This window comes from Tachyglossus aculeatus, chromosome 26 (genome assembly GCF_015852505.1).
Source record: "Tachyglossus aculeatus isolate mTacAcu1 chromosome 26, mTacAcu1.pri, whole genome shotgun sequence".
Classification (NCBI taxonomy): domain Eukaryota; kingdom Metazoa; phylum Chordata; class Mammalia; order Monotremata; family Tachyglossidae; genus Tachyglossus; species Tachyglossus aculeatus.
This window is the reverse complement of record NC_052091.1, coordinates 13,706,019-13,732,244: the sequence shown is the minus strand read 5'-3', so window position 1 is coordinate 13,732,244 and position 26,226 is coordinate 13,706,019. Positions and strand designations below refer to the sequence as shown.

The window sequence follows — 26,226 nt, the reverse complement described above, 5'->3', positions numbered from 1 at the left end:
AACAGTAATGATGGTATTTCTTAAGTGCTTACTATGTACCAGACACTGTACTAGGCACTGGGGTGGATACAAAAAAATCAAGTTGGACACAGTCCCTGTCCCATGTGGGGCTTACAGGCTCAGTCCTCATTTGACAGATGAGGGAACTGAGGCCCAGAAAAGTGAAGTGACTTGCCCAAGGTCATACAGCAGACAAGCGGCAGAGCTGGATTAGAACACATGACCTTCTGACTCCCATTCCCATGCTCTATACACTACACCACATGGCTTCTCACATAGTAACAATAATAATAATAATAATTATGGTATTTGTTAAGCGCTTACTATGTGCCAAGCACTGTTCTAAGCGCTGGAGTAGATACGAGGTAATCTGGCTGTCCCACATGGGGCTCACAGTCTTAATCCCTATTTTTCAGATGAGGTAACTGAGGCCCAAAGAAGTGAAGTGGCTTGCCCAAGGTCACTCAGCAGACAAGTGGCGGAGCTGGGAATTAGAACCCAGATCCTATGACTCCCAAGCCTGGGCTCTTTCCACTAAGCCACACTGCCTCTCTCAAGCAGAAGTAGTACTCTTACTCCTAACTCCTTGTGGGCAGATGTGTCTGTTGTTATACTGTACTCTCCCAAGTGCTTAGTAGCGTGCTTTGCACACAGTAAGCACTCAATAAATACGATCGAATGAATAATAATAATAATAATAATAATAGCATTACTATGTACAAAGCACTGTTCTAAGTACTGGGGAGGTTACAAGGTGATCAGGTTGTCCCACGGGGGGCTCACGGTCTTCATCCCCATTTTACAGATGAGGTAACTGAGGCCCAGAGGAGTGAAGTGACTTGTCCAGAGTCACCCAGCTGACAATTGGCGGAGCTGGGATTTGAACCCATGACCTCTGACTCCAAAGCCCGGGCTCTTTTCCACTGAGCCACGCTGCTTACAGTGTTGTTATAATGTACTCTCCCAAGTGCTTAATACAGTGCTTTGCACACAGTAAATGCTCTATAAATACGACTGAAGGAATGAATGAATGAATACAGTGCCTGATACCCAATAAGCGCTTAACAAATGCCACAATTATTATCGATTCTTAGACGACGCATCCAAAGCAGTTACGCTATGAAGCTGGTGGACTGGTGGACTGATTGCAGTCCAGGTCCTTATAGTTGCCAATCCTTTTTCGCCACTTTTTTTAATGACATTTATTAAGCGCTTACTATGTGCAAAGCACTGTTCCAAGTGCTGGACTTGATTGGCGAGTGTGGCTAGTCTGGGACACCAACGAGACGGCTCCCAGATCTGGATGTTTCCTTTCTGGTATATATGGGTCTCACAACCCTGTAGAGGAAGGGACAGCACTCAAGCTTCGTAGAACAAAAATGTAGCAGGAAATCCAGTATTCACTCCCCCTAAAGTCTTTATGGCCTTCTCAGTGAGATTTTCTTTCATCTCTGTTCATTGGAAAATGAACTGCTTAGGCTGCAGAATTCATGGCCAGAATACACATCTGTTTCACTGGGTTTCGCTGGTGCTGTGCTGGCCGGCAGGTAACCTCGTGCTTTTTCAAGTGAATTGTCACTCCTTTGGGCTGTGCCAGTTCTAAGCAGAGCAGTTCACAATCATCTGCAAATTTTCTTAAATATGTATCTCTGAAGCAGTTATATACAGCAGCTCTTGGACAACTCTCTCAAAGACTTTCAATAGATTGTAGTAGCCTGTTGAGCTGGAAGATTTTCTCAGTGGGACAGAAACGTTTTAGTTGTAGCTTCCAAATCCCTTGTATTGATCAATGGTATTCATTGAGCACTTGCTGTATCCAGAGCACTGTATTAAGCTCTTGGAGTGGTACAGTACAATAGAATTAATAGCATGTTCCCTGTCCTTAATGAGTATGGTTGCAAAGAATATGTCTAACAGGACTAGATATCCTGCTCAGCCATACCAGTATGAAGAAGCTTTACGTTACTGGTGAACTTCTCTTGTCCAACAGATTAGCTCATTTACTGCAAGAGATTAGCCCTGCTGAGGAGGTCTGTCAATCAGTTAATCAGTGATTTTTATTGAGTGCCTTCTCTGGGCAGAACACTTTCCTAAGTGCTTGGGAGAGCACAACACAACAAAGATGGTAGACGTGTTCCCTGCCCACCAGGAGCTTACAGGCTAGAGTGGGAGACAGATGTTAACATAAACTGTGGATATGTAGCTATGTGCCTTGGGGCTGAGAGTGGGGTGAATATCAAGTACTTAAAGGGTGCAAATTCAGGTGTGTAGTGACATGGAAGGGAGAGGGAGTAGGAGGAATTTGGGCTGAGTAGGGGAAGGACTGTTTGAGGAGATGTGATTTTAGTAAGGCTTTGAAGGTGGGAAGAGTGGAGAGATCTGTCATATGGAGGAAGTTCCAGACTAGAGGGAACATACGGGCAAAGGGTGGGTGATGAGATAAACAAGATAGGGATACTGTGAGTAGGCTGGTGTTGGAGGAGTGAAATGAGCGGGATAGGTTGTAGTAGGAAATCAGCCAAGAAAGGTAGGAGGGGTGGAGCTGATTGAGTGCTTTAAAGCCATTAGTATGTAAGTGGATGGGCGATCAATCGCTGGTGGTTCTGGAGGAGTGGGGAAACCCAGGCTCAACTTTTTTTTAGAAAAATGATCCGGCCAGCAGAGTGAAGTATAGACCCGAGTGGGAAGAGACAGTAGGCAGGGAGACACGGGCTTAAACAGTGCTTTGCACACAGTAAGCGCTTGATAAGCGGCATGGCTAAGCAGATGGAGCACAGGCCTGAGAGTCAGTAGGACCTGGGTTCTAGTCCTAGCTCTGCCATACATCTGCAGTGTGACCTTCGGCAAGTCACTTCACTTCTCTGGGCCTCAGTTACCTCCTCTGTAAAATGGGGATTAAGGGTGTGAGCCCCATGTGGGACATGAACTGTGTCTACCCTGATTAACTTGTATCCACCCCAGAACTTAGAACAGTGCTTGCCACATAGTAAGCGCTTAACAATTACCGTGATTATTATTAATAAATATGATTGAATAAATGAATGAATCAGTGAAGAGGCCAATGAGTAGTCAGGGTAGGATAGGAGAGTCCTTGGATCAGTATAGTAGCAGTTTGGATGGAGAGGAAAGGGCAGATTTTAGTGATGTCGTGAGGGTAGAACTGGCAGGATTTTGTAACAGATTGAATATATGGGTTGAATGAAAGGGACGTGGCAACTGTGATGCCAAAATCACAGGCATGTGAGACAGGAAGGGGACGGTGTTGTCTACAGTAATGGGAAAGTCACAGGGAGGAGGGTAAGATAAGGAGTTCTGTTTCGGATTTGATCCATTGAGTTTGAGATGTCAATGAGACATTCAAGTAAAGATGTCCTCAAGGCAGGAGAAAATGTGAAGTGGGAGAGGAAAGGGATTTGGAAGTCATCTATATAGAGATGGTAGTCAAATGCGTAGTATAAGCTTTCTCTTCCTACCACACTGAGATCTTGATATTGATCCTTGCATTTATTTTGTATCTGCCTTTTGCAAACAAAGCCTTCTTCCTCTTCAGGGTTAGCCCTTGAGTTCTCCTGGAGCAAAACAATGGTACCAAGGAGAGAAGTTGGAACAAATGCAGAGAAAAGGAGAACGAGTGAATAAATAAAGTATGGCTATGTAAACTAGATACTCCATATTTGTTTTGAGAGCATATAATTGACTAATAAAGTCCGTGTCATATTTCTGTGTACCTGAACTATACATTGGCTGCAATCAGTCACTGGTATTTATTGAGCACTTACTATGTGCAGAGCACCGTACTAAGCACTTGGGAGAGTTCAGTATAACAGAGTTGGTAGATACATTCCCTGCCCATATAAGTATCTTTCAGTCTAGAGTATAGTTATGGCTGTAGTGGGACTCTTTCTGGAAGCCTGACATTCTCACACACCTTTTTCTTGGGCCTCCCGCCCCACAGATCAGTGTTGCCAAACCAAGATTTCGAAACAAAGAAATAAAGAAAAACCGCAAAAGGCAAGTACTGGGAAATTAAATTCCACATCATCTCCCCATGTCAAAAAAGGGCAGCTTTTTAGAAGAAAAATGCTGAACAGATTTCATTTATTTTTCTATGTATACTATTCAGATGAGTTCAAATCAAGCCCTCCCTCTTTGGGTTTCCACATCATTCCTTAAAAGTCAGTCTAGAGTAATATTTATTCCTAATAAAGGCAAACACACTGCATACCAAGAGACAAGAAAAGAAGAGCATTTTTCCTTGACATTCAAAATTATGTAAGTAACCATACAGTTGTGCTCTTTAAGACCGTGCATGTAAAGATAGGCTTGGGTCAAGTTTGCTTCTTGAGAGTTTATATGACAAAATGAGTCTTACCTAATGCATTTGAAGTACAGATTTCTAACTTGGATAAAAAGAGGCAGGCTTTTGCCTTTGAAAAAAATGGAATCTGTTACAGGTTTTTAGTAATATATAGCACCATTTCAGGATGAGAATCTGAAATGTAAACCTCACTTCTTCCAGATAGAAAGCCTGGTTCACCAAGAAGTTTTTCGGAATATTAGAGAGGAGAAAAGCAATGAAAGTATGCTGCAGATTTTGGATCAGTATCCAGCTCTTTCCTGAGCCAAATTCCCCAATGTGAACTCAAATTGCCCAACTATCTAAACCAAATTTGACTAAAAATTCCTTCCTCCCCTTTAAAAACATACAAAACAAAGCAAAAAAAAAAAAAAGGTTTCCATAGAAACAGAGCACTGCCTGCTTCAGGAAAAGAATACTATTGATTAAGTCTGGGAAACCTATCTCAAGAAGCATTCACAGGCTTTTATTTTTTTTTACCTTGACAGAAATTCTTAAGTCTGGCTGCTTTAGCTATTTAATGGAGCAGCTACTAGTTCATTAATATTTGGTACATCTTCCCTTTTAAGCTGAAATTAGCTTCTTAGTTTTACAAGAATAGAGGATGTCTGAAGAAGCAGTAAACAAACCAGGAGGTTGTTTTTTTTTCAACTTGTATACGAAAGAAACTTCCGAGTTGCACAGTGTGTCAACCTAATAAGTATTTCTGGATTCTAAGTTATGTCAATAAATGTTTAGTAAATATCACAAACATGAAATTGTAATGAAAATGAGGCAGAGAGGTGTTTTCTGCCATCAGTCAGTGGTATTTGTTGCACATTAACTGCATACAAAATACTGTACCAAACATTTGGGAAAGTACAGGGCAACAGTGTTGGGTCACAGGATCACTACATATAAGGGATTTAATCAGCCATTCCAGAACTTGGATTTGAAAGAGAGAAGTCCTTTTTTTTCCCCACAGCTACTGGGTGAACCTTTAGTGAGGTTGCCTTCTGTTAGAAGTGCCAGAGAAGCAGTATAGCCCACTGGAAAGAACATGGGCCTCAGAAGTCTTGGGTTCTAATTCCTGCTCTGTTGATTGCATGCTGTATGACCTTGGGCAAGTCACTTAACTTCTCTGTGCCTTAATTTCCTCAGTTGCAAAATGGGGATTAAATACCCGTTCTCCCTCTTACTTAGACTGTGAGCCCCATTCAGGACTGGGACAGTGTCTAACCAAATTAGCTTGTACCTATCCCAGCGCTTAGAACAGAGATTGACACATAGTAATGATAATAATAATAATAATAATAATAATAATAATGTCATTTAACATATGTCATGTCATGTCATGGGGAGGTTACATGGTGATCAGGTTGTCCCACGTGGGGCTCACAGTCTTAATCCCCATTTTACAGTTGAGGGAGCTGAGGCACAGAGAAGTTAAGCGACTTGCCCAAAGTCACACAGCTGACAATTGGCAGAGCCCAGATTTGAACCCATGACCTCTGACTCCAAAGCTCGTGCTCCTTCCATTGAGCCACGCTGCTTCGCTTATCAAGTACCATTTCTGCAGCTCCCTTCCACGAAGCCTCCTTATATTAAGTGGAAGAAGTGAAATCCAAGGTGAGCTGGGTGAGTTTGGCAGATAGTATAGGAGTCTATTCCAAACAGAGTGGGAGAGGGTAGAGCCAACAGTGAGAGTCATAGATACTTGGCTAGAGAGAAGGGAAAGGAGAGAAGATTAACAAGGGAAAGGAAATGCTAGCCAAGGTAGACCCATGGGAGAAGGCTTTGAAGCCAGGAAGGAGCATTTCCTCAAGGTCTCTATGCAGTTGCCTAAGGGGGATAGAGTTTAAAATTATCTGCCTGACTGCAGTGAGTGGCGGTGAATGGATTGGGAGCCTGTTTCTTTCTCCGCCTCCCCCCACAAACTCAGATAAGCTAAACCAGAAAAACCTCTTCAGACCACACTTCTCTATGTTGCCCAAATCATTTTTCTAAAACACTGTTCTGCTTGCATCACCCTACCCCTCAAAAACCTCCAATGGTTGCCCATTCCTTTCTGCATCAATCAATCAATGGTGTTTATTGAGCACTTACTGTGTGCAGAAACTATTGACTGTTGGCCTTAAGGCATTCAATTAAGTCTCTCCCTCCTACTTATCCACTCTTCTCCCCGCACACCCCAACTCACATATTTTATTTCTCTCAAGATAGCCTACTCATAGTGCTTCCGCAAACCATTTGCTCATGGCCTCTCCACTTGCTGCTCTTTCACATCTGACAAACCACTGTTCTCCCCATCTGGATACCAGTTCTTCTCCTCCAGAGATTTTCACCAATTAATTCCTAATTACCCTGTCCTGTATCCCTCCAACAATCCCTTCAGCACTTCCTGGCCACCTTAATACTTGGGGGCTCAAACCCTCCTGGAACACTTACGTACAGTATGTATCAGTGCATAATAAGCACATAGTAAGCGCCTAACAAATACTGTACCACATACCACAAATACCATAATTATCATCTTTCATGCTCTGTTGCTTCCTCCTATTTGCAATCCATCTTAAAGTCTGTCTCTCACAGTAGATTTTAAGATCCCGAGGAAGGGGTCATGGCTACTACCTCCATTGCATTCTCCCAAGTTCTTAATACAGTGCTCTAATCAGTCAATCAGTGGCATTTATTGAGTGTTTACTGTGGGCAGAGCATTGTAATCGGTACTTGGGAAAGTACATTCCAGCAGAGTCGACAGATGTGATTCCTGCCCACAAGGAATTTACAGTCTACAGGGGAAGACAGACATTAAAGTGGATTAGGGACAAAGAAAATGGTAGAGTATAAGATTATTTACATTTGTGAGGATGGAGTGAGTATCAAGGTGCTTAAAAGGTACATAGCCAGGTTTGACATGCAAGGGAGGGTGTATGGGGAAAGGAAGGGCTTAGTTTGGGCAGGCCTTTTGGAGGAGATGTGAATATAGGAGGAATTTGAGGGTCAAGAGAGTGGTAACTGTTGGATATGAAGTGAGAAGGAAGCTCCAGGCAGGAGGGAGAGTGTGGGCAAGGCTGCGTGAGTTCTACACAGTGTAGGTGCTCAGCAAGTACTATTAAAGTATTGAGATGGTCCCAGGTGTATTTAAGTTCGGGTGATGTTTTGCCTCAGCTCTGCAAGCATTCGGCTTCAACTTTCAGCTGTGTGTGAATGTAGTGATTCAATAAAAGTAAATAATAGCAAAGGTATGATATTGTATTTATATTTCATTGTTGGCTCTCGGGATTTATAGTTCTATAAAATTCTAAGAGCGAAATGAAGAAAATTTCATGTGAAATTTAATAATCCCAAATTCCCGGTTTATACTTTAAACTGACACTCCCTTAAAGTTTGGGGACTTGAAACAGAAAGATCAGTGCAAAGAATAGTAAAATATTACTTCCAGGGTCTGACATTATATACTATTTATATATCCTAACATCGTGTTTCTTTTTTAATAATGGCATGCCGTAGGTAGCTTGAGTTCAGTTATGAACCTCAGGTCTATCTCCTGTTCTAGTGCCTGGCTAATCCTGTCTGTGTCGTGTTTGGTGACTGCTTTAGAAGGCTTGTCTCAGGATGGCATGCAAATCAATCAGTGGCATTTATTGAGCACTTACTGGGTGCAGAGCACTGTACTGAGCACTTGGGTGAGTACATAGTTAATGGACATGTTCCCTGCCCGCAAGGAGCTTGCAGTCTAGAGGGGTAGACAGACAATGTAAATAAATTATGGCTATGTACCTAAGTGCTGTGGGGCTGAGGATGGGGTGATTAAAGAGTTATACGATTATAACAATTTACAGATCACTGAGTTTCTATATTCTAACACATAGGCTGAAGTTTTTGAAGTTGCGTTGTCCTGTATCCAGAATACGTCCGTCCAATCAGTGAAAATGGACAATCGCTGAATTTTGCTACCTATAAGGAAATTGTAGACAAAGAAAAAGCCAAATCAAGAAGGCTGGTCTGTCATGTGGGTGTGTGCTAGTGAGGTGCAGGAATCTTCAAATGTAAAATGGGGATTCAGTACCTGTTCTCCCTCCTACTTAGGCTGTGAGCCCTGTGACAGACTGTGTCCAACCTGATTAATTTATATCTATCCCACCACTTAGAACAGTGCTTGACACATAGTAAGCACTTAAATGCCATTTTTAAAAAAGGAGAATCAAACGTCAAGCATCCGATCTTCCTTATGGTTGCCAGGACCAAGTCTTTTACGCATGTGTGTGTGTATTTCGTGGTATTTGTTTTGTTAAGCACTTACAATTTGCTAGACAGTATACCAAGCACTGGGGTAGATACAACCTAATCAGTTTGGACACAGTCCCTGTCCCACATGGGGCTCACAGTCTAAGTAGTGGGGAGAGTTCCCATTTTACAATTGAGGAAACTGAGGCACAGAGAAGTGAAGCGACTTGTCCAAGGTCACACAGCAGACAAGTGGCAGAGCCAGGATTAGAACCCAGTTCTTTCTGACTCCCGGGACCTAGCTCTATCTACTAGGCCCAACTGTTTTTTCTGTATTCCTAAAGCAAGTGGAGTAGCACTCTACATGTATTACGAGCCCTATATATGCTGTTGGGAATGATGATGATGCCTAGATTTATGGCATACTGAACATCAAGCGGTAAGATAGGATGGCAAATGAGATCTTGGAAAGTAGTCAGTCGACCAGATGATAGCAATGTTCATCACAGTACCTTTTCACCCGCAGAACATTAGAGGAAAATGGATAATAGCTAGACACCCAAGCGGTTGTTTGGCGTAGTTAAATGTGGGGATGGTAAACAAGGAGGCTGGACGAAATGAAAACTGACAGCGGCCCATCCTCAGACAAAGTAGCCCAGTTGTATACAGCTGAGTGAGAAAAGATCAATCTGACATGTGACACTCAGGAATGACATGGCTTTTTTAGGGCCAAGGATTTTGTGTCAAGAGGAAGAATCTAAAATAGCAGACACCGCAAGAACCAAATGCCACATTATAGCAAATAACGATCAACATTTACACTGGGGAAGGGATTAGACTAACCCACACATGAATAAAATCACACCAGTAAGCCTGCCAGAATCCATTTACATACAAATGCACAATTTCATACCCTTGCATATATATCTTCTCCCTTGCCGTTGCCTTTTGACTCTTATCTATTTCTGTAGACCTACAATGTCATTTTGATTGTGTTCATTTTTCAAAGTTTTAGTTAAAAGCGGGATTGAATCGATTTGAGTCTAGGACTTCCCACTCCCGTATGCCCCCTCCCAAGTGCTGGCTGCTCAATTTCCCAAGCACACGCAAAGATCGTCCCCAGCAGAAGACCAGAGCTGCAAGGAGGGGAGGGAGTTCTGCCACATAGGGGGGTAGTTTACGGGGGAAAGCATGCCCTATCTGGCCATGGTTGGACTTTGGGCAGGGATGGGTGTAGTAGCCCGGGGCTAGTTCAGACAGCTAGGGGCCATGTTAGAGGTGTTCAGCTTTCTCAGTCTCCTCCCTCCCAGCTCCGCACCAGACCCATGACCTCCTAGCCCCCCAAGCACTTATGTACATTGACTCTTGTCTTACGCTGTCAAGTCATCTCCGACCCATAGCGATGCCATGGACACATCACTCTCAGAACGCCCCACTTCCATCTGCAGTCGTTCCAGTAGTGCATCTGTAGAGTTTTCTTGGTAAAAATCTGGAAGTGGTTTACCATTGCCTCCTTCCGCACAGTAAACATGAGTCTCTGCCCTCGACTCTCTCCCATGCTGCCACTGCCCAGCACAGGTGAGTTTTGACTCGTAGCAGATGTACATATCTGTAATGTATTTATACCAGTGTCTGCCTCCCCCTCTTGGCTGCAAGCTCGTTGTTGGCAGGGAATGTGCCTGTTACATTGTTATATTGTACTCTAGCAAACACTTAATACATTGCTTTGCACGCAGTAAGCTCTCAGTAAATACGGTTGCCCGACTGTGTTAATCTGGGCCTGGGGACTGTAAACTCGCTGTGGACAGGGATTGTGTGTGATATTGTTGTACTGCACACTCCCAAGCACTTAGTACAGTGCTTCGTGCACAGTAATCACTCTATAAATACGATAGACGGATTGTGACTCTTGGGCCAAGACCCTTCCTTTTTTGTCTTGTCAGTCATCGTATATGTGTACTGAAGGCTCCCCTGCTCCTCACTACCTTGCTCCACATTTTGTCCCCTTTGGGCTATGAGGTCATGGGAGAGAAATAAAATGCATCATGACATGGCCAATGTGGTTTGACACAACCTGCTACCCTGCTAGGAGGAGCACAGTGAACTGAATTAAAGCTCCATCTAAATGTTCTTAAAAGTATTATGGGCCTAGTCTTTTTAATGCCACCTTCATATTTGTGAATCACTTAGTCTTTTTTCTGTGAGGATATGACGTTGCACTAGACTCATGGGAATGAGGAAGGACTGCAAGCTTGTCTGTAGACTGTAAGCTCACTGTGAGCAGGGGATGTGGCTGTTTATTGATATTTTGTACTCTCCCAAGTGCTTAGTTCAGTGCTCTGCACAAAGTAAGTGATCAATTAAGTATGATTGAATGAATGAATGAGAAATGCTTTTGGTGATTTGAGCACCTTCTGTATGTAGAGCACCGGACAGAGCACTTGAGAAAATAAGTAGGAGTAAATGATAAGATCATTGCCTTCTGAGCACTTAAAATATAACAGAGGAGAAGAAAGAGGATGGATACAGATGATTAAAACCAAAAGGAACAAATAGAGATTCAAAAGAGTGCTAAAGTAGCCTGACCAGGCATGTGAAAGATTAGTCAGGAAATGCCTCTGGAGGTATCTAAATGGGTCCTTGTTTGTGGTCAAATGGACAGATAAGGGAAAGGTATGTTAGGACAGGAAATGAGGAACTCATAATTCACAGGGTAGAAGGGGCTGCACCTATATCCAGTCCTTGTAATACTAAAATGTAAAATCCTTTCTTTTCAAGCCCTGGTTCTTGTTAGTAAAAGTTTTGAATCGTGTCAGAATGCATGATAGTCCAATAAAGCTTGGATTAAAATCTAGGTCTTCAAAGGTCAAAGGCCAGTTGGGATAATGTCCCACAACCACATTTTGCTGAATGTATTACTGATCTCTTTTAGGGAAGTCAGCTGTATCCTCATTTACATAATGATATTTTATTAGCCTCCTTGGTAGGCAGTGCTAATTAGAAAGGACAAGTTAAAACCCCATGTTTTAAAAGCATTATAAGGGCTAATTATTTTATTAATTGCGATGATAGCTTATACATTTTTAATGGCATCCAGAATGAGAAAGGAGGGAAATGAGATGGCTGCATGATTAACAATGAGGTAAAATGGTTCAGATTTAGGCCACTAATTTGGAAGAAAACAGAAAGCCAAGGACCAAACAGTTTGATCTAGTAGATAAGAGCGTTAGACAGGGAATCATGAAATGAGCCTTGTATTCCGGGTTCCAGCTCCAGTTTGATTCCCAATTTTGTGCCAGTCTCAATCCCTTTTGCCTGTTTCACAGTCCATTAAATGGAGAATAACACCAACAAACTTTTTGAGGACCCATGAGGCCAGGTCCTCTAACTCAGGAAACTCCTCCTAAGGAGTTTGCCCCATGGGAAGTGGATTTGCACTTTTGCGCCACTCAGGTACTATTTACTGGATTTAATTGCTACTTTACAAATGAGGGCCTGAAAGAGTGAGGGGTCGGTGCCTAATGCTCCCCCAAGGGTAGTTTTATTTATATACCAGGATTTAATTCAGTGGATGTAAGATTTTCTTTTTTTAGTGGCACCCTGACTGCAATCAGTCGTTGCCAGCCTCAGTCAAATTCGTAGTAATCAACTCATTTACCAGAAATCACAGCAAGTAGCCAATCTGCAATATCAGTTCAGAAACTAGTGACAAAATGGACTGTGGTAACCCAGCGACTTTTTAATGCCTCTTGAGTCCCCCTGAATAGAACCCACAGGAAGAGAATGCTAAGTCTGCTCCTATCTAGTGACAATATTAGCGCTAATTATAATGAGCACGAGTGTCAGTAAACCACTAGGAGCTCTTCAAAATACAGAAGAAGACATAATCTCTCCCTGGTGAGTTTACACTCCAAATATCATTTCTAGTGTCTGCATCAAGGGTTTCAGCCTTTGTGATTTTCAGTTGAGTATTTATAACACATTCCATTTATTATTTAAAATAGTATTTGATGTTCTGTTAGCATTTCAAGCACAGACTCCTAAAATGTCAATTAAAGTCATTCTGAATGATGCTTTCTGTTTAGAGTCTACTTTGCCAGTCCCATTCTGTCCCTCTGATTCAGTATGTTTCTGCCAAAATACCATTGTGATGGTATGGAATCTGCCTATGGATTCGACTTCATGCCATTTAATATTTATTGGGTGTGGTTTTTTCATTCGACTAAGTTATAAAACCCTATAAAGGGGCTACTAATGTCTTAAAATTCTTCTAATTCTGAGATAGTCATAGATGATGAGAGTGGCTAAAACATAGGTAAATATGTACATTAACATATCTGGAACCTATTGTGTAACACATCATTTTCCATTTCTAAGATCACATTTTTGGAAGCAGCTAAACTTAATCTACTTTTCCATTAATTTCTTGTGTGACATTTGCCAAGTCACATAATGTCTGTCATTTAAAAAAAAAAGTTTTTTTTTTCTCTCTCCAACATGAGGGACTGGAGGTAGTTGGAGAGAATAAAGGAGATAGGGAAGATGGGAAGGGGATGTAGGGGGGAACCAGTAAGTGACTGGTTGATTGGGGTCAAGCAGTTGTCTAATAAGACCCTTACCATTTTCTGAGGGAAGCAGGGTATATTAAAGGATTTGTGGACCAGCACCATATTTATAGAAAGAAGCTTAGCATTCCTTAGCTTTTCTTTCATAGATTCGGTGACCAACTCTGTTGAATTCATTTGAACATATTTATTGAATGCTTGCCATGTATGGAGCACTACTAAGTGCTTGGGAAAGTACAACACAACAATAGTCAGTGACATTCCCTGCCCACAATGATCTTACAGTCTTGTACTCTCCCAAGTGCTTAGTACAGTATTCTGCACACAGTAAGTGCTCAGTAAATACCATTGATTGATTGATTGCCGGTTTTTCAGTCATAAGCTCCTCTAGACTGTAAGATCTTTTGTGGGTAGAGAACGTGCCTACCAACTCTGTTATATTGTACTCTATCAAGTGCTTAATACAGTACTCTGCACACAGGAAGCGCTTAATAAACATGGTAGATTGCTCGAACCCTGGCAATATCCCATGGCTTTCCTAAATTAAACCGGGTAGAATTCGGACTTCTAATAAAGCCCCATTGCCTTGCAAATAACCTGTTGATTCTATCGACCTACTAAGTGGAAACTTTGGTAGAGTGAGGAAAAAACCAAGTGATCACAACTCAGGTTCAAAACTTTTTAAGAATACAGAAGAGGTTCAGGTAGATTGGACTTTATAGATGTATTAATGGTGACCCAGGAATGACAATCTTAAATTCTCTGAACTACAATCAGATTAGGTCATGGCTAGGTAATTCTTGATAGTCTGTTAGTCTTACCATTGAAGTTTGTCCTCCACTCTAGGTCATTTGTCCACTCAAGTTATTCTTGAGGACACCGAGGAAGAAAGAAGCTTCTAGAAGGCACCGTGTATTATTAACCGTAGGTAGGAAAAATGCCCATCCAGTCTGCTGATAGTTTACCTTGCATTGGTATGATTTTGACCCCAAAGGGACATTTAAAATTTGATTAGAGTCATCAGTCTTCTCGAGCAGCTTAATAACATGGATCTTTTCACCCCGTCCAAAGCAAAGAACCCTTATTAGGCTGAATACAAATTTCTCTCCCATCTGGCATTTTTTTCCCCCCGTCAGCAATGTTGTGACATTTACAGCCCGCAGGTCTGTTGGTTGTTCCCATATGCATTGGAATAGTCTGTATGGTTAGTTGAAGATGAGTTTCAGAAGGGAGATTATGCAGTTAATGTTCTAGAAACTGGAGCATACTTTTTCCTTCATTCCCTCTTCAGACATATAATTGAGCTTTTCTCTGAGTAGCATAAAACACTGCCCAGTGGAAGAGCTCTGAGACGACGTAGGCAAGGTTGAATTGAATGTTGTTGCATAATATGTGGGCAGTGCTGTTTCTGCATTTAGATGTACAGACAGGGAATGCTTTTCCTGCCTCTGTCTTCGTGATGTTTGCTCAACACACTGGGATATTATCCAGAAAAAAAGGAGAAGTGAGTTGTTTCTCTGACGTGCAGAAGAGACTTAAAATAAGCATAAATCTTGGTTTAAGCTAAAGCGTGTGTTAGAGTGAAAATCAACCAAAAAGAGAATGTAGAGAAGAGAAGCATTCCTTCATTCATTCAATCGTATTTATTGAGCTCTTACCGTGTGCAGAGCTCTGTACTATGCGCTTGGGAAGTACAGGTTGGCAACATATAGGGACGGTCCCTCCCCAACAACGGGCGCACAGTCTAGAAGGGGGAGACCGACAACAAAGGTGTCAATACCATTAGAATAAATAGAGTTATAGTTATATACACATCATTAATAAATAAATATAGTAAATATGTACAAATAAAATAGAGTAATAAATATATACAAGTGCTGTGGGGATTGATTGATTGAAAGGAGGGCTTAATCAGGGAAGGCCTGTTGGAGTAGATGGGCCTTCATTAACACATTAAAGGGGGGGCAGAGTAATTGTCTGTTGGAGATGAGGAGGGAGGGCATTCCTGGCCAGAGGCAGGACATGGGTGAGAAGTTGGCAACAATCAATCAATCAATTATTTATTGAGCACTTACTGTGTGCAGAGCACTGTACTAGGCGCTTGGGAAGTACAAGTTGGCAACATATAGAGACAGTCCCTACCCAACAGTGGGCTCACAGTCCAAAAGGGGGAGACAGAGAACAAAACCAAACATACTAACAAAATAAAATAAATAGAATAGATAGGTACAAGTAAAATAAATAAATAAATATATAGAGTAATAAATATGTACAAACATATATACAGGTGCCGTGGGGAAGGGAAGGAGGTAAGATGAGGGGGGCGAGGGGGAGAAGCTGCTTCATGAAGCAGAAGCCATCATGAGGCCAAAATGAAAGGGTTCTGCTGAAGCGGTAGCAAGGCGAGACTAGATGGCTCCTTCTTCATGCCTCCTAAAGATGATTTCTTCCTTGGTCATTGGCAGGCATTGACTGAAAACGTTTGTCTGTGGGGTGTGATGAAACCAATCCAATAATCTGTTTTTAACGCCCAACTCCTCCTCTAAACTCCTTGTGGGCAGGGGTCATATCTACCGACTCTGTTGTAGTGTAACTTCTTGAGCGTTTTGTACGGGTCTCTCCACAAAGCGAGTGAGCGCTCAGTACATAGCAGAGATTAATCGATAACCATCGACAGATTAGCAGTATGGCATAGGGATAGGGCATGGGCCAGGGAGTCACGAGGTTTGCTGCCATTTGTCTGCTGCATAGGGTTAGGGCATGGGCCAGGGAGTCACAAGGTTTGCTGCCATTTGTCTGCTGCATGACCTTGGGCGAGTCACTCAACTCCTCCGTGCCTCAGTTCCCTCATCTGCAAAATGGGGATGGAGACTGTGAGCCCCCACGTGGGATAGGGAGAGGGTCCAACCCAATTTGCAGGTTTCCACCCCAGCTCTTAGAATGGTGCCTGGCACGTGGTAAGTGCCTAGCAAACAAATAATAATAATTATTACTCTATTTATTTATTTATTTATTTTACTTGTACATATCGATTCTATTTATTTTATTTTGTTAGTATGTTTGGTTTTGTTCTCTGTCTCCCCCTTTTAGACTGTGAGCCCACTGTTGGGTAGGGACTGTCTCTATATGTTGCCAATTTGTACTTCCCAAGCGCTTAGTACAGTGCTCTGCACATAGTAAGAGCTCAGTGAATACGATTGATGATGATGATGATGATAGCATTTATTAAGCGCTTACTATGTGCAAAGCACTGTTCTAAGCGCGGGGGAGGTTACAAGGTGATCAGGGTGTCCCATTGGGGGCTCACAGTCTTCATCCCCATTCTACAGGTGAGGGAACTGAGGCACAGAGTAGCCAAGTGACCCGCCCAAAGTCGCACGGCTGACAAGCGGCTGAGCCGGGATTTGAACCCATGACCTCTGACTCCAAAGACCGGGCCCACTGAGCCACACTGCTTCTCAGTTGTTATCATTATTATTAGTATTATCATTAATTGGGCTGCCCCTTGAATTAATTCAGTCCCAGCAGGAGGAAGGAAAGGATCATCGCGCCAAGCCCATGTCACAGATGGGGAGACTGAGGCTCAAGGGATCCGAAAACCCCAGATCAGGCTAGATCAGACTCAAACTTCCCCCTGAATCGAACCTCCCGGATTGCTGCTCCTGCACTGTATTAAGTGCTTGGGAGAGGACAATAATACAACAGACACATTCCCTGTCGACTTCAAGCTTACAGCCTGGAGGACCTGATACCAACAGGACTCAAGCGGGCTCTTTGTAGACAAGCAGTATGTCTGTTTGTTACTCTGTTGTACTCTCCCAAGCGCTTAGTACAGTGCTTTGCACACAGTAAGCGCTCAATAAATACGACTGAATGAATGGGAAAGAGGAATTGAGCCTGTGAGGAATTGTTTCCACTGGAGGAATCCAATTTTGAGTAAAATGGATTATTCTGAGCAGAACCCCGATCCTAGCCCTTCCCCGGAGGGCTGACCTAGTTTCCTGGTTACCTGGGCCCCAGCCAGTCCCTCCTTCCTGGATTCCAGCTTGGGTTTTCATTCATTCAATCGTATTTATTGAGCGCTTACTGTGTGCAGAACACTAAGCTCTTGGGAAGTACAAGTCAGCAACATATGGAGACGGAAAGATCAGAGGCTAATGCAGAATCAAATCAGGATATAAGAACTATCCGGACCATTTGGATGAATGATTCAAGGCTGCAGGGATTTTCCATTTTCATATCATTTGCCTCAGTTACCTCATCTGTAAAATGGGGATTCAAAGTGTGAGCCCCCCGAGGGACAACTTGATTACCCCATACCTATGCCAGCGTTTAGAAGAGTGCTTGGCACATAGTAAGCGCTTAACAAATACCACCATTATTATTACGGTTTTTCCCTTGTTTCATCTTGTAAATGGGTTTTGCCCCGTCCCTTCTCTCCAAGATCGAGGAACATTGAGCGGGTTAGTATTAGAGGAGTGAAGTGTGCAGCCTGGGTTGTAGAAGAGTAGCGAGGTGTGAGGTAGGAGGGGGTAAAGTGACTTTTACCACTTCTATTGTTGCTTTTCAGTTGGTTTCCGTACCTAGGAACTGGAGAACATAAAAGGCTGTATGTGGGAGTCAGAGGTCATGGGTTCTAATTCCGGCTCCGCCACATGTCTGCTGTGTGACCATAGGCAAGTCACTTAACTTCTCTGATCCTCAGTTACCTCATCTGTAAAATGGGGATTAAGACTGTGAGCCCCGCGTGGGACAACCTGATCACCTTGTATCCCCCCCAGCGCTTAGAACAGTGCATTGCACATAGTAAATGCTTAACAAATGCCATTATTATAACATTCATTCAATCATATTTACTGAGCGCTTACTGTGTGCAGAACACAGTACTAAGCGCTTAACAGCGCTTCGAACAGTGCTTTGCACGTAGTAAGCACTTAATAAATGCCATTATTATTATTATGATTATTATTACAGTGCTCTGCACATAGTAAGCCTTCAGTAAATGTCATTGGTTGGCTGATTAAGGTTTTCATTAGTTTTTGCTAAGAAATAAATACAAAACAAGAAGGTGCACTGCAACAAATAAGCCTTTCCCTAGAGCCTCAAATGTCTGTCGTTTTTATTGTAACCTTATTCATATATTTGGTGACGTGTATCAGTTACTGTGGAGACATAACCTCTGTTTCATTGTGCCAACAGCAAAAGTAGGGATTTGAGAGGCTCCATTAGTAACTGCTGGACCACAATCACCTCAAGTTATGCTCCGAATCAGTATTTTTGTAGGATGGCACTTTATTAATTCAACTTGACAGTTTTGTTCTCACCCTCAAAATTAATGATGACCTGAAAGTTTTCAAAGATGAAACTTTCTGGACTTATTCATCCAAGTAGGGAATAGGAGCCAAGTTTGGTGTAAAAGAAACCTAAATTGCTACAGTCAGTATCCTGGGGGTAGTAAAAAGCACATATAATACAAGTACCTATTCTGACTGGGGAGAGAAATAACACAGAAAACACCAAACTGATAATACCAAACAGAGAAGGCTCTTGGACCCTTCTAGCAACCGTGGCCCCAGGATCTTTTCTGGTCATTAGGGAAGGTGGTACAAGATCAGTAGGGTCTGAAAAGTGCCACTGCTGAAAACTGAAAGTGGCAGAAATCAATCGTTGTGTGCAGCGGATGGTACTCAGTGCATGGGAGAGTGCCAATACAGAAGAGTAGATCGTGGTTCCTGCCCACTAGGAGATTGTTCCCTAGAGTATGAGCTTATAGGAGGAATGTTAAGGGCTTGAGGCTTTGAGATTGTTAGAGATGTGTTTCGTCAATTTGATATCTGCGTGATACGCCGGCTTAAAATTTCAGACCTCAGGTGGTATGTTGGATGGAAAAAGCTTTACATAATTTGGGCATCTACATTTTTGATTCAGAAGGCCAGGGGTGAGGTGGGGAAAAAATCTCAAGTCGAACACTCCGAGAGTGGCTTTTCTGATTCTATTTTTGAAATGTCAGGAAGTCCCACAGTGCAGCAGTTTGGGTTGCCTGATAAAAGTAGTGTCTGAGCATGGCTAGCCTTGGGATGGCAGTGAGATTAAGGTGGAGAAGCCCTTCAGAAAGCAGCAAGTGCCCTGTTGCTATTTTTATTCTTGGCGGTCACTTGATACTTGAGTGTAGGATGGAGAATTCTGAATTCTCCCTTTTGCATACCTGCAGTGTTGTTTCCCAAACCCTCCAACTAGGAAAGAAAGGCTCATGCCAAATGAATTAAGTGTAGATTTCAAGTGAAATATTTCATCCAACGTTTCAGAGGTTGGGAGAGCACAGAAAGAAGGAAAATTGCACTTAGATCAACCTTTGAGAGTTGTTTACCTTACAGCGCAGTTACCATTTTTATCATTTTCTCTTGCAGAAACATTGCTGACCTGATCCCACTTCACAGAGAAAAAGACAGAGAAGAAAGGAAATTCATCTTGAGTAAATTCGAATCACTGCAGATATTTTCAAGAGTTTAGAGCCGTCTGCTGAAGCCAGTTTGGGCACAGGAAATGTCAAGTGCTTCAGACCTAAATGGTAACCCTGATTCTTCTATCTTTTTATAAATAGAATAAGAATGGGTAAAATGACCTGAATAGATTTTAAAGTGTTTCCTTTCTTGAATAGTTTTGTTTACAGTGGCAGTACAACAGCTAAATTATTGTTAATTCCATTCATTTTATAACTTTTAGCAAAAAGATATTTGCCTTTTGGCCCTTACTGCCAGTTTTAAAACTCAGATAAAAGCAGTTATTGCCATGGGAGCACTAGGCATGTTTTACCAAGAATTCTATATAATTTTGTTGCTTGTATATAGGCATTTTTGTTGACCACCTCCATTTGGTCCACTGCATGGACTTTCCTTCTGTAGAAATAACAAATTCCATTTCCACCACCTGGCCGTTGTCCCATTAATGACACTGTTGATCTCCTAATTGGGAGATCCAAGCACTTAATCCTATCCCACCTTGATTACTGAATCAGCCTGCTTGCTGAACTCCTGTCTTCTGTCTCTCCCCACTCCAGTCCACACTTCACTCTGCTGCCCAGATCATGTTTCTACAAAAAGCTTCAGGCCATGTTTCCCCACTCAAGAACCTCCAGTGGTTGCCCATCCACCTCTGTATCAAACAGAAACTCCTTTCCCTTGGCTTTAAAGCAGTCAATCACCTTGCCCCTCCTACCTCACCTCACTACTCTTCTACTGCAACCCAGCCTGCACACTTTACTCCTCTAATGCCAACCTTCTTCTCACTGTACCACAATCTCATCTACATCGCTGCCGAACTCTCACCCTCGTCCTGCCTCTGTTATATCCAACAGAGAATTACCCTCGCCGCCCTCACAGTCTTATTGAAGGTACATCTCCTCCAAGATGCCTTCCCTGATTAAACCCTCATTTCCTCTTCTCCCACTCACTTCTGCATCACCCTTACTTGCTCCCTTCATTCATCCTCCCTCCTATTCCCACAGCACACATCTATATCCGATATAATTTATTTTTGTATTTTAATGTCTGTCTCCCTCTCTAGACTGTGAGCTCATTGTAGGCAGGGAATATGTCTGTTTGGTGTTACAATCTACTCTCCCATGCACTTAGTACAGTGCGTTGCTCACAAGAAGCTCTCAATGAATATAATTGAATAAATTGTTGAATGAATCTTATTATCAATCAATAACTGGTATTTATTAAGCACTTTGTGCAGGGCACTGTATAAACACTTGAGAGAGTACAGTACAACAGAATTAGTGGACACGTTTCCTACCCACAATGAGCTTACAATCTCTTTCTCCTTATAAATTTTTTCAATTCAGTTTTTTCTTAATCCTCTTCCCAGATTTCCTCCTTATTTTCTTTCTTGGTCTCTTTCCTTTAACTATTTTTTTCTTTAGGTTTTTCTGACTACTTCAGAGATCAAGGTGGAAAAAAAATGTCTTCTATAATGCCAAGAATCCCTCAGATAGTTACAATTCAAATGAATGATGTAAGAAAATGAAAACTCACTATCTGCCTGTAGTATTCCTCTCCAAACAAAATATATTCCTATCGTGGTTTTCTGGGTAGAAATTGTAGTTTCATTAATGATCACAACAAGATCACAAGTTTATAATCTCTTTGTTTCTATAATTAGGGGAAAAATGGAGCCCTCCCATTGCAACTACCAGCCATCCAATAAGAGCGTGATAGTAATTGTAGTATTTAAGTGCTTACTATGTGCCAAACATTGTACTAAACGTTGGGGTAAGTACCAGATAATCAGGACCCACATGGGGCTCACAGTCTAAGTAGGAGAGAGAACAGGTTTTGAATTCCCATTTTTTCCAAGGTCACACAGCTTACAAGTGGCAGAACCAGAATTGGAACCCAAGTCATCTAACTCCCATTAGGCCACACTGCTTCATAACAGTCAGTTCATTTTGAGCCTCCATTTACATCCTGGCTGTTTTGTCTGAAGATACAAAGCAAGACTTAAAGAAAGCAGTATTGGCCCCACAGCTAGTATTGGCAGAAACTAAAGTCCAGAATTCTCAGATACGCACTGTCCATGGGTTCATGGTGTGGAAAATAACCAACATTCCTGTATCTTCTCCAACAGTGATCTAAGTGTTCCCTGCAAATTTGGCTAGTTCTACTGAAGTTTTATATAACCCTCATTTCATTATGGAATCAAATCGTCCCTCTGAACTGAAGAAACTCCCTCCCCTTCCACCTACGCCAGGCCACCATTTTCCCCACCTTCAAATCACATCTCCTCTGAGAGGCCTTCCTCAGTGATACCCTTTTTTCCCCTATTCTCTCTCCCTTCTGCATCGACTATGCACTTTGATCTGTACCCAGTGAGCACTTGATATTCACCCTACCTATAGCCCCACGGCGTTTATGTACATATCCGTCCTTTATGTGTTTATATTAATGTCTGTCTTCCCCTCTAGACTGTAAGCTTCTTGTGGACAGGGAATGTGTTTACCATCTCTGTCCTCTCCCAAACGCTTAATATAGTGCTCTGCACACAGTAAGTGCTCAATAAATACCATTGATTGATTAACCAAATGAGTGAACGCTTTTCTAATAATAACGAATCACAATAATCATGGTATTTGTTAGGTGCATACTTTGTGCCAAGCATTATATTAAGCACTGGGGGAGATACAAGATAATCAGTCCCACATAGGGCTCATAGTCTAAGTAAGGAGGAAGCAGAGGTATTCACTCAGTCGTATTTATTGAGTGCTTACTGTGTGCATAGCGCTGTACTAAGCACTTGGAAAGTACAATTCAGCAACAGATAGAGACAATCCCTACCCAACAACAGGCCCACAGTCTAGAAGTGGGGAGACAGACAATGAAACAAAACAAGTCGACAGGAATCAGTAGCATAATAGTATTGAATCTCCATTTTGCAGATAAGGGAACTGTGGCACGGAGAAGTGAAGTGGCAGAGCCAGGATTAGAACCCAGGTTCTCTGACTCCCAAGCCTGGGCTTTTCTCTAGGCGACACGACTTTTCTCCCACTTAGGACTCCAGGAAGTCCAGCAATATCCCTTTCAGGGACCCAGAAGGGAGAACTTGTGCTCCTTCCTTATCACCTTTCATAGTCTTCCCCAAATCAGATGGCCACTGACAAAGCAAGGCTTATACACACCTGAGAAAATCATGTGGGAATCATCTTAGAAGCCAGAATCAATTGGAGCAAGTCTCAGTTGCCTCACCACCTCCCTTGCGTAAACAACAGACACCTTGGCCATGCCAGTGTGTCTTCATGGACAGCACAAACTGTCAGTGCAAACTAGGGGAATAATCTCCACCCCCATATAGACCCACAGAATTACATTGCATTTCTCTGTGGATTTACTGTTGCCCTGTCTTTCCTTCTAAAGAGAACAGGCTCAGATTTTGCACCTTGGTAGTTTTCCAACCCTGTGCCTGACTCCTTTTCTTTCCATTACCAAACAGCTTTCATTTTTCCATGGAAATAAAATGGACAATCCATAGATAACCAAAAAATCTTTGTTTTAGACCTATTTCAACCTTCTTTTCCTGTAATTCTCTTCCATAGCTACAGACAAGAATCAAAATTGGGTGGTTCGAGTTTCACCCTGTCCATGCATTTCCTGGCCAAAAGGCAAGCAACATGAGCAAGAAAGAGAAAAAAAAGGGTTTAGATAGTTTACACGAGAGAATAATTGAGGTGAGAATATATTCCAAAGAATGCTGGAGAGTTAAAAGGCCAGTTGGTAAAACACAGTTGTTTAGGCTAGAATCAGATATCAGATTATGTTCATCTTTTGGGACCACAGAACAATTGCATTTTTCTCCCTCTTCCCATAGTAAAAAGTTAGAGAAAATAAAAGGAAAACTGTATAAAAGTGCAAAGTCAAAATCTGGTCTGAGGAATGGTTTGGCTAGATGGCAACCCAGTTTATACGGTTAAAAATATAGGGCATAATCTTTGGTCAGAATGTTACATCCACATGGAATGTTATTCAAGCAATCCTGAATTCAGTGTGCGTTAATCAGGAGGCATTTTCCCCAGTTTATACAAATTTATGAAACCCTGTTAAGAAACAGCCATGGTGTGACTTTGTTTTTTGACCTAGAGGCAGTGTAGGATACAATGCTTGTAATTTCACTAAAAGCTAGCGTTTCTCTAAACCTGGAAAGAGATGATTTCTTTGACACCATTATAATTCGTCTTACTTTTATTTTCATCTTCTTCCCAAAATGTTCCTATTTATGTTAAAGCACAGAATGATTCTCCCACTTAAGCTTGCTTGTTTTCCTAAATGAGCCACTCCTAACCCACATAAACCCAAAGCGTAAACTCAATCATTTCTCCTGTGTCACTCTTCACTCTTCAAAAGTGACTCCACAAGAGCCCGTCTGCCCTTAAATTGTGGGCAAAGTTGTGGGAAAGATTATTGGTGAAGGAAAAAAGAAAAAAGCCCTCAGCAATTCTTGCTTTGAAGCTAATTTACTTCCTTTGTTCTCCCATAACCATGAAAAATTTCTTGTGACTGTTTAATTATAGGAAACAAAACCGTCACTGACCACATTAAAAACAAATAATGAACCCAAGGGAGCTAATTTATCTTAATGACACAAGCTGTCCGTGTTCAATTAACAAAAAGACATTTCTAAAAACCTACTATTCGGTTAGTTAGAGGAAATCTAATATTTAAAGCGATTTTCCAGTCCAGGAGCTGATTCATCTTAGTTCCCTTAGGACTTCCTTAAAGAAAGAAATGGCACCTCAGTCGCAGGTTTTTGAAAAAGGAATTCCGCAACCTCTCTTCAATCATCTTTGTCAGTCAGAAGTACAGTCAGTTGTCCTCTAATGCAGGTGTTGGGTTCTTGAAAAAATTTGCAGTTTCGTAGCCACCTCATGTCCAATGTCAAACGCAAGCACATTGCTTCTTCCAACATTACATCATGCTCTATCTAAGCAGATGCGCAGCGTTGGAAGTCCCTAATTCTGCTACTGTGCTGTCTCCAAGACACATTAAGATATATGATTTAATATATCTTAATCTAAATCCTTCCTGCTACAATTTAAATTATTTTCCTCTTTAAGGTTTAAAGCCATTTCCTCATTGCAGATGTCTGTCACCAGTTTCCAAAAAATAAGTTTTTCATAGGTTTGAAGAGTGAAACAGCGTGGCTCAGTGGAAGGAGCCTGGGCTTTGGAGTCGGAGGTCATGGGTTCAAATCCCGGCTCCACCAACTGTCAGCTGTGTGACTTTGGGCAAGTCACTTCACTTCTGTGTGCCTCAGTTACCTCATCTGTAAAATGGGGATTAAGACTGTGAGTCCCATACATGGGACAACCTGATTACCTTGTGTCTACCCCAGCACTTAGAACAGTGCTTGGCACATAGTAAGCGCTTAATACCATTATTATTATTATAAATGCAGAGTCAGAATTCCATTGCTAGAAACCTGGCAACCAGCAAGGCTAGAAGAAGGGGAGAACAGCAGCATGAAGCAGAGTGCCCTAGTAGCTAGAGCACAGGCCTGAGAATCAGAGGACCTGGGTTCTAATCCCAGCTCTACCTCTTGTCTGCTATGAGACCTTGGGCAAGTCACTTCACTTCTCTGTGCTTCAGTTCCCTCATCTGTAAATCGGGGATTAAAACTGTAAGCCCCACTTGGGATGTGGACTGTGTCCAACCTGACTTATGTCTGCCCCGGCGTTTAGTACAGTGCCTGGCACATAGAAGGCACTGTAGAAATGCCATTAAAAATCCCCCAAACAAGGAAAAGAGAGGAGTTACAAAGTCAGCACAGACTCTGCATTGTAACCTGTCCCTACAGTTTTGGTCCATGCAGACACCTGACCTATAATTACAGTATCATTTTTAGAAAGGAACCTGCTGAAGGAAAACTATTCTTGTAGCAGATACCTTAGGAGTTAACTCAATTGATAGAACATCCCCATCTTCATTCATTCATTCATTCAGCCATTTATTGAGCCCTTACTGCATGCAGAGCACTGTATGAAGCGCTTGGGAAAGTACAATACAACAATGAACAGTGACACTCCCTGCCCACAAAGAGCTTACAGTATAGAGTCGGGGGAGACAGACGTCAACACAAATAAGCAAAATTACAGATAGGTACAGAAGTGCTGTGGAGCTGGGAGTGGGGAAGAGAAAGGGAGCAAGTCAGGGTGATGCAGAGGGAGTGGGAGATGAGGAAAAGTGGGGCTTAGGGAAGGTCTTCAATAAGGTTTTAAACGGGGGGGAGAGAAAATATCTGTCCGTTTTGAGGAGGGAGGGCATTCCATGCCAGAGGCAGTGGCCTAGGGGTGTGCGGTGAGACAGGCAAGATCAAGGCACTGTGAGAAGGTTAGCACTAGAGGAGCAAAGTGTGTGGGCTGGGCTGTAGAAGGGGAAAAGCAAGGTGAGGTAGGAGGGGGATTAGTGGTGTAGTGCTTTAAAGCCAGTGGTGAGGAGGTTTTGCTTGATATGGAGGTGTACGGGCAACCACTGGCATTTTTTTAGGAGGGGGGTGACATGTCCTGAATGTTTTTTGCAGAAAAATGATCCAGGTAGTATGCTCTGG

General features: G+C 42.3%; 1 protein-coding gene across 1 annotated transcript in view; it reads left to right on the top strand.

Moving 5' to 3' along the window:
- Positions 1–26,226, top strand: part of PEAK1 (pseudopodium enriched atypical kinase 1) — a 182,819-nt gene that overhangs the window by 68,076 nt on the left and 88,517 nt on the right. Inside the window, exon 4 of the mRNA XM_038767609.1 lies at positions 19,539–19,699. The gene's annotated coding sequence lies outside the window, so the exon portion shown is untranslated. The remainder of the gene's footprint in view (positions 1–19,538; positions 19,700–26,226) is intronic.